General features: G+C 46.5%; 1 protein-coding gene across 5 annotated transcripts in view; it reads left to right on the forward strand.

Moving 5' to 3' along the window:
- The window catches only part of adgrd1 (adhesion G protein-coupled receptor D1), a 35,296-nt gene that overhangs the window by 13,690 nt on the left and 14,106 nt on the right, over positions 1 to 7,500 (forward strand). The gene's annotated exons all lie outside the window — the stretch shown is intronic.

The following is a 7,500-nucleotide window of genomic DNA, read 5'->3' on the forward strand; positions in this document are numbered from 1 at the left end:
CGTACACACACGCACACACCCATGCACGCCTGTCCACAAACACACACACAAATACGCACACACACGCACGCACGCACGCACACACACACACCTACACACACAAACATAAACACACGCGCATGTTCGCACACACACACACACACAAACGTACACACATACACACAAACACACACACACACACACACACACACACACACACACACACACACACACACACACACACACACACACACACACACACACACACACACACACATGCACACTCACACACCACCACCCCCTCAACTACATCCATCTCTGGCCGCCGTATGGAGATTGTTTTTCTTCATACAAAGAAGAGCAAGCGGTAGTCCAGGGGTCTCAGGGGAAGGAAACACGCTGGACTCCGTGAGCCTCGCTAAGTGTTCCTCCACAGAGCATGTGGTGTCCAGAGAGCCAGCGTGATTATAGAGAGATTCCGACCGTGCAGGCTTGCAGGGCCTTTTGAGAGGAACAATAACTTGCTTTTATGAACAACATTTCATTTTCTTCATGCACAGCTATGTGGCAGGAACTTTAAGGACAAACTGCCAGGTTTCCATGGGGAAAATGCTGCTGGTAATCTCAAATTCAAATAGAAAAATTGACTCATAAAATTGGTCCTGCGATGGCTTGCCCCTCCGTTAGAAAGCAACGGCCTCTGTGGCGCTTCACGATTGTGTGATCATGAACTGATAACATCATGACACTGGAGTCTGTCTTTGTCCAAGTTTTCCTTTACGCTCTAACTAGATTTTTGGCAATTAGCAGTGTCATCTGCAGTTTATCACAGGCAGAATGACAAGGTCACTGAATGAATCAATAATCCTGCCTCGTTTCAATGTTAGCTCAGGTCCTGACCAGGAATGAGGGATCCTGTGATCAACCATGCAAGTCATCCAACAGTGACAATAAAGAGGTTCACTTCCTCCAATGAATAACAATTGGGTTCCCAGTGTCTCTCTCACTCTCCTATTTGCACTTTCTAAGGATGCAAATGAAAACCATGCAGCTTTAGTGGAGCCATTGAAACAAAGCTTTGTTTGTTGCTTTCTTTGCCCCCCCCAATCATTTTCCCATGTGAAATGAATGTTTATGTGACAATGATCTGGCCCGGTTCCTGCGACAACGATTAGGCTGTTTGTTTTACAAGACACTATCAGGACCTTTGTTGTGCTGCTCTGTTCTCTGCTGCCCGAGAGGCCGGCGGGCTTGGTGGGTCCGCATGTCGCCTTAAGGTGTTTCTGTTAGATTTGGGTCGCCTTGCTTTGTGAAGACGAGAATAAATCTGCCCGCTTGCATTCCTTACCCACTAGCCCACTGCGAACAGGAACGAGGCGCCGTTGTGCTTTTACGCTAACGCATGCTGATCGGAACGTATCGCGGCACCACCACCAAAACGGTATATACGCCTCAATGTTGTATTTTTAGAAATGATGTCATGCTTTGGCAGACGTCATTCTTGGCTGTGACCAAGAAATGGTTGAGAAATAAGTTCTTTGTTGTTACCGCTCTTGGTTTCGATAGATCTGGCGTTGGGAGAGCGAGAGCATGAACAATATTTTCGGAATTGTAATCTGTCTGGCAGCTGGTTCTGTGCCTATTAGCCTCTTAAGCATGCAGGGAGAGAGAGCAGAGTGGTCCACCGGCAGCGTCGCAGTGTGAGGCAGACCTTTCCTTCATTGTTTTATGTCCCTCTTTACTGTCTGCACAAGTCCTCTGCTACAAGACGGCCTCTCATGGCGATGGGCCCGTTGCTCAGAGGGGTGATTTGCGATTGACCTCTCTGTTTAGACTTTAGGAGGTAGCACTGGAGGAGACAGGCACCCAGTTACTTCATTAAAAGCTAGCAGGGAGCACCTATATTTCAAAGTTCTCCCTTCCTTCAAGAGCCAACCAGAGTCATGGTTACAAAAAGGGCCCTGTGTTCTTTACGGTCAACAAAAGAGAAAACACAGAACAACTATGAAGGAGAAACTAATTTGACGGACACAGAAGAGGTCCTCGCTGGTTCGTCTTCTCTATCTGACAACCGTCCCGATCAGCGGAGCAGTCCGTTGTCCCGTGGAATCCACCGACCCAGAGCCCGGACCCCCAACCCCGTTGATTGACACCCACCCCTCACTCCCTCCACCGCCATGACGGAGTTTCAGGGCACTGCACTGCCTGGCCAGCAGCACCCATCTCTGGGGCTGAGCTATAGTTGGAGAGTGTAGATGTGCAGAGAAAACCGCTCTCGGTATCCAGGGTGTGGGAGTTCTGTTGTCTTACATTGCTTGCGGCACTCTCACTTTGGGTGGTGGGCGTGTTCACCAGGGCTCCGGCGGTGGCGGTAGTTAGGTGGTCATGTGTGATTGCATTCACCTGTTTGTTTGTTTTTGGCATTGGCAGAGAGTGAGACAGTGAGTTTGGGAGTGATCACTTCCTGTTGACCACACTTACACACGCCAATTCAAGATTCGGTCACCGGCATCAGTTTGTGTTGTTTTCCTGAAGAGAAAGAGTAAGGGATCAAACGGAGACTAAGAGGTGGAACTGGAATATTATAACTGTGAGCGTCACAAGTGTCTTCTCAAACGTTTAGTCCCTCACGGCTTGGAAGGCCTAGCCACTACACAGGGTAAATCACACCCAAGGTATGATGGGTTTTCTCACAGCTTTCCAGGCACTCCTTGACGGAGCCCGGCCCGGCAGCAGTGATTCATAGCTGTGGTCTTTCTCAGATTCACACCGAGCGAGGGACGGGAGACGAATGGAGGAAATAGGAGAAAAAAATGCAAGCAATGAGGGGGAGAAAAAGCTGAGATGAGAGGGGGGAAAAAGGGGGAAGAGGGGAGGAGAAGAGGGGGGAGTGTGGTTAAACACTAAGCGTACATATGTATAAAGTAATCTCCCTCCTATCCTCCCTCTCCTGCCCTCCTCTCACTGAGCATCATAGCGATGGAATGAGGTGAACAAATGGAAAGATTGATTTCACGAGCAAGGCCATCTTCTCTGTTTTTTTCAAGGGTCAAACGCAGAAGGGATTGAAAAAGCAGATTTTGACAAGCAGGACCTGACTTTATGGGCTAATAAAGAGCGGTGTTAGTTTGGCTTCTTCTGAATGCAGGCCAACAGGAGCCCAGCACTGAGGCCCCCTCGTTTCTGGGGCCCGGAGAATCCTCTGGTAAAAGCAAGACTTCAAATGTACGTTTGATTTAGGAATCGTAGCTCGCATTCACACGGTAGTGACTTTTCCGATAACTGCAATCCTCTTTTTATCGATCCAGATTGCGGATCTATGAATTTTTTTTTTTTATTGACAGTCCATTTGGACCTGCCTCTTAAAGAGATACATCCCTCCAGGCTTTTCCATTTTATTAACCTGTGATTGAGATCTTTGGACCAGACCAGCGGTATTTCTCTAAACAAACACACCTGTTCTGTCTTACTGTCCTGCCTCGTTGTCTGCGCTATACCGTGCTCGACGGCTACCTAGAAAGCAGGTCCACCTGGCTCTTGGCTGTTGGATCTTGGCAGAGATGTTGGCCAGCCGTGGAGAAGTGACTTAATCACATATGATTAGAGGGATTAAACAGTGATTTAGAATGGATGTCTTTACTTAGCAAATCAGTGTGAATTTTAATCCCACTCTGGCAGTGGTTAGTTCTTAAGTTTAAGCAACTTTTTCCAATAATTGAGGCCGGTTTTCTTTAGAGAACCATGGAAGGTGGAGTCTGGGAGGAAGAAGGTCAGGAAGGGATGGAGACTCGAGGACGTCTAGACTGGTTGGAGTTTCCTTACGTGACCACAAATAATGGATTAATTGTTCAACAGCAACGGTGAACATAAACAAACACACGTCTATTTCAGGCACTTTGATACCCTCATACCCCAATCTCTTTCCTATTTTATGAACCCACACTGCTATCAGCCCTCTCTGCCGCCATCATAACTTAAACAACAATAGCACTCACTTATTGCCAGGCTTTTTATAACTCTGAGCAAACGCCCAAACTAAATGTCTCTCTCTCTCCCTCTCTCTCTCTCTCTCTCTCTCTCTCTCTCTCTCTCTCTCTCTTTAAATCTCTGTCTCTTTCTCTCTCCTGCTCTCTCTCTCACTCTCTCTCTCTCTCTTAATCTGTCTCCCTCTCTCTCCCTCTCTCCATCTCTCTCTCTCTCTCTCTCTCTTCTATCTCTCTTTCTCCCTCTCTCCTTCAAGCTTTCTCTCTTTCTCATTCTCTCTCTTTCTCACTCTCTCTCTCTCTCCCAAGTTTTTCTCCTCACGATCGCTCACTCTCTCCCTAAACCACCCACACCCTTATAGCCACCCAACACACACATACATCTCCTACTCTCTCACACACACACACACACACACACACACACACACACACACACACACACACACACACACACGCACAGACACGCACACACACACACACACACACACACACACACACACACACACACACACACTCACACATTCGCAGTCACATGATTATGAGCCAGCGTGTTGATCAATTACAGATGGCGGCCTAGCAGTCACTGGTCTCGACTCTCCAGAAGTATTGCATCCAGAGTTTCACTGAACCACCACCAGTCCCATGCTTTTGCTACCCCCGTCGTCACTTGATCCCTAAGAGCTGCACCACACCGACGGTGGAAACAGCAACATCCACTACACCAACCACGCCTCCCACAACTGTGGTCCTGCCATTTCTCGCTTGGTCCCGTTCAGTCACTGTATGAAACCCTTGACTCCTCAGAGACAGGCGACACATGGAGATTTCTGAGTTCCCTAAGACTTTTAAATTCATGGCTGGTCCGCAGAGTGAAGCCTTGAATCCCCCCCCCCACCCTGCTGTGGTTGTGCCATGAACCTGCCCACCCAAACCCATAATGCCCCCCCCCCCCCCCCCACCCAACCCCTGACACAAGCTCCGGCAGCGATTCCATCAAAACAACGGCGAGATGTGCGCAGTTGTTTAATTGGCTGTAATGTTACTTCACACCCTCTCAGGCCTTTCAGCACTCTCTGCGTTGTTTTGGGTCTGCAGAACCACAGCTGCATGGCTCGCTACACGTCCCCTGGTAGCATGACATCACCCCGGCCTCTCGCTCCTCTCTGTGTCCCCGCGCTCGGCTGTGGCTGCGGCCTGCTTTCTCTACATGTGGTTCATGGAGCAACACTGTGGTTTAACTGGGTTCTATTTATCTGGGGCCGTATTCACAAAGCATTTTATCTTACCGCTAGGAGTGCTCCTAACTCGCGCTAAAACATTTTACGTAGGAGTTTTTTCTTAAAAGTTATTCACAAAGCCGCTGAGCCCTACTCTTACTAAGGATGAATCACTAAGAGTGAACTAAGAGTGACGCGCCGTTGCTATGGATTACGTCGATTCTCGTCAGTGCGGTGATTGGTTGTTCAGACGAGCCCACTAAATCACCGAAAAACAAGGAAATAGCCTAGGCCAGAAAGGAATTCCTATTAAGTAGTTATAGTGCAGTTAGCAGAATACACTCATGATGACAAGTTTGTGCAGACCACGATAATGATATATTATATATATATGATAAATGTTATTAACTACACAAATGTGTGTTGACCGATTTGTGCCAAGGTGTTTACCTAAAACGTGTATTCACAAAGTGATCCTTAAATGCCAGTCCACTCGGTTCCACACGGCAAAATTCATTGTCATGTTGATCGCCATCATCATCATCATCATCATCATCATCGTGGTCATCGTCCTCTTCATCGTCATCATCATCATTATCATCGTCTGGCTGTATAATGTTTCTCCGCTTGCAGAGGTTGTGTAGAACATACAGTGATGACTGCTTGCCCTCTCCGGGGTGAAGCGTGTTTCGCCATGGAGGACATGAAACCAAAGTTTCATCTGCCCAAATCCTCTCTCCACAACATTTCGTGTATGTTTGTGTGCTCTAACATATATGGAGGAACACAGTAAACAATAATAAATATGGATTCAACTAATAAAAGGCGTCAAAGAGCCAATACGATGTGTTTTACGCACAGGACTAAGCGTAATCTGCGTAATCACCTGCATGTTATACTTTAACTGTGCTCCCGGTTGTGGATTGAGGTAGGGTTTCAAGAGCCACGTCTTGCAGGGATAGCCACTGTCACCCAGCAAGTGACACCCAACTGGTACATAGTGCCTCTCAAAAAGCTGCCTCAGACCGCTCTCCATTAAAATGCGCGAATCATGGGTAGCTCCAGGCCACTTTGTAACAACATCCAGTAGGCTATGTTAAAATGTGCATCAAAAACAACCTGCGTGTTGATGTAATGCATTTTCTTCCTATTGACGAACACGTCCTCATCTTTTGATGGCGCATTATTTTTATGTGTGTCCCGTCAATAGCACCGACCACACCGGGCATACTACCTGCAATTGCCATGAAGTTGGCTTTGATCCTGTGTAATTGTTGAATGTCCAAAGGAAACCGGATAAACTGTTGGATGATATATGGTCTAGAGAGCGCGTTGATAGTTTGGTTTATGGCACGGCTGACTGATGGTTGTGATATTCCTAAATCGTCGGCATTTCAAAATTGCATTTTCCCTGTCGCTAAATGACGTAGTGTTGCCAAACATTTTATTTCAGGACTAATCTGATTATTCCTGTTAGTCTGGGATGTTATTGCATCCCGCACTAACTCCACAACAAGTTTAATACCCTCACGATTTAGCCTATATCTCTTCATTAACTCGCAGTCTTCATTGTCTCCAAAATATTTTCGTCTCGCAGCCATTTTACGATTCTTTGTGAATAGGTCTTCCTTAGTTAGGAGTCCTCTTGAGGACTTTTAAGCTCTCCTAGAATTAGGTGCTACTTTTAGGCCTAAAATACTTTGTGAATTGCTCTTAGTGAAAAAAGTTAGGAGTCCTAAATTATTATATCCCATTATTTTTAGGAGTTACTCCTAAATTCACCAGTTTAGGACCTACTTTTAGCCCTAAGATCCTTTGTGAATACGGCCCCTGATGTACAGTATATATACTGTACATCAGGGGCCGTATTCACATATACATACATATATACCTATATATAGATCTGAATTTGATCAACTGGTATGTATATTTATACGTAATAAACGTTTGTATGAAGGGAGGACTGATGTCTGTGTGCATGAGACGTGAACCCGATACTGTGTTTTTTCAGCCTTTTGTTGCCAAGCCATTTGATCGTATATATATATATACCGTATGGGACTCCCCTAAACATACAGAGAAAACCAGGCGTTTTCATTACCTTTCTCATCAGCGGTGTACATCGGCTGTCTGGAATACATTATGTGCCATGTCTAATGCGATCTGTCAAGTCAGAAAGCCGACGTCTCAATCCGGCTAACTCAATAACCCTGCCTTTGTGTGTCGTAAACACTTAGTCACGGAGGGACGGTCGTTGTAGTTTTAATGAAAGTGGCTTCGTGAGGGTGATTAACTGTAGGGTTGCATTTCATGGCCACTAT

Source organism: Gadus morhua, chromosome 6 (assembly GCF_902167405.1).
Source record: "Gadus morhua chromosome 6, gadMor3.0, whole genome shotgun sequence".
NCBI lineage: Eukaryota > Metazoa > Chordata > Actinopteri > Gadiformes > Gadidae > Gadus > Gadus morhua.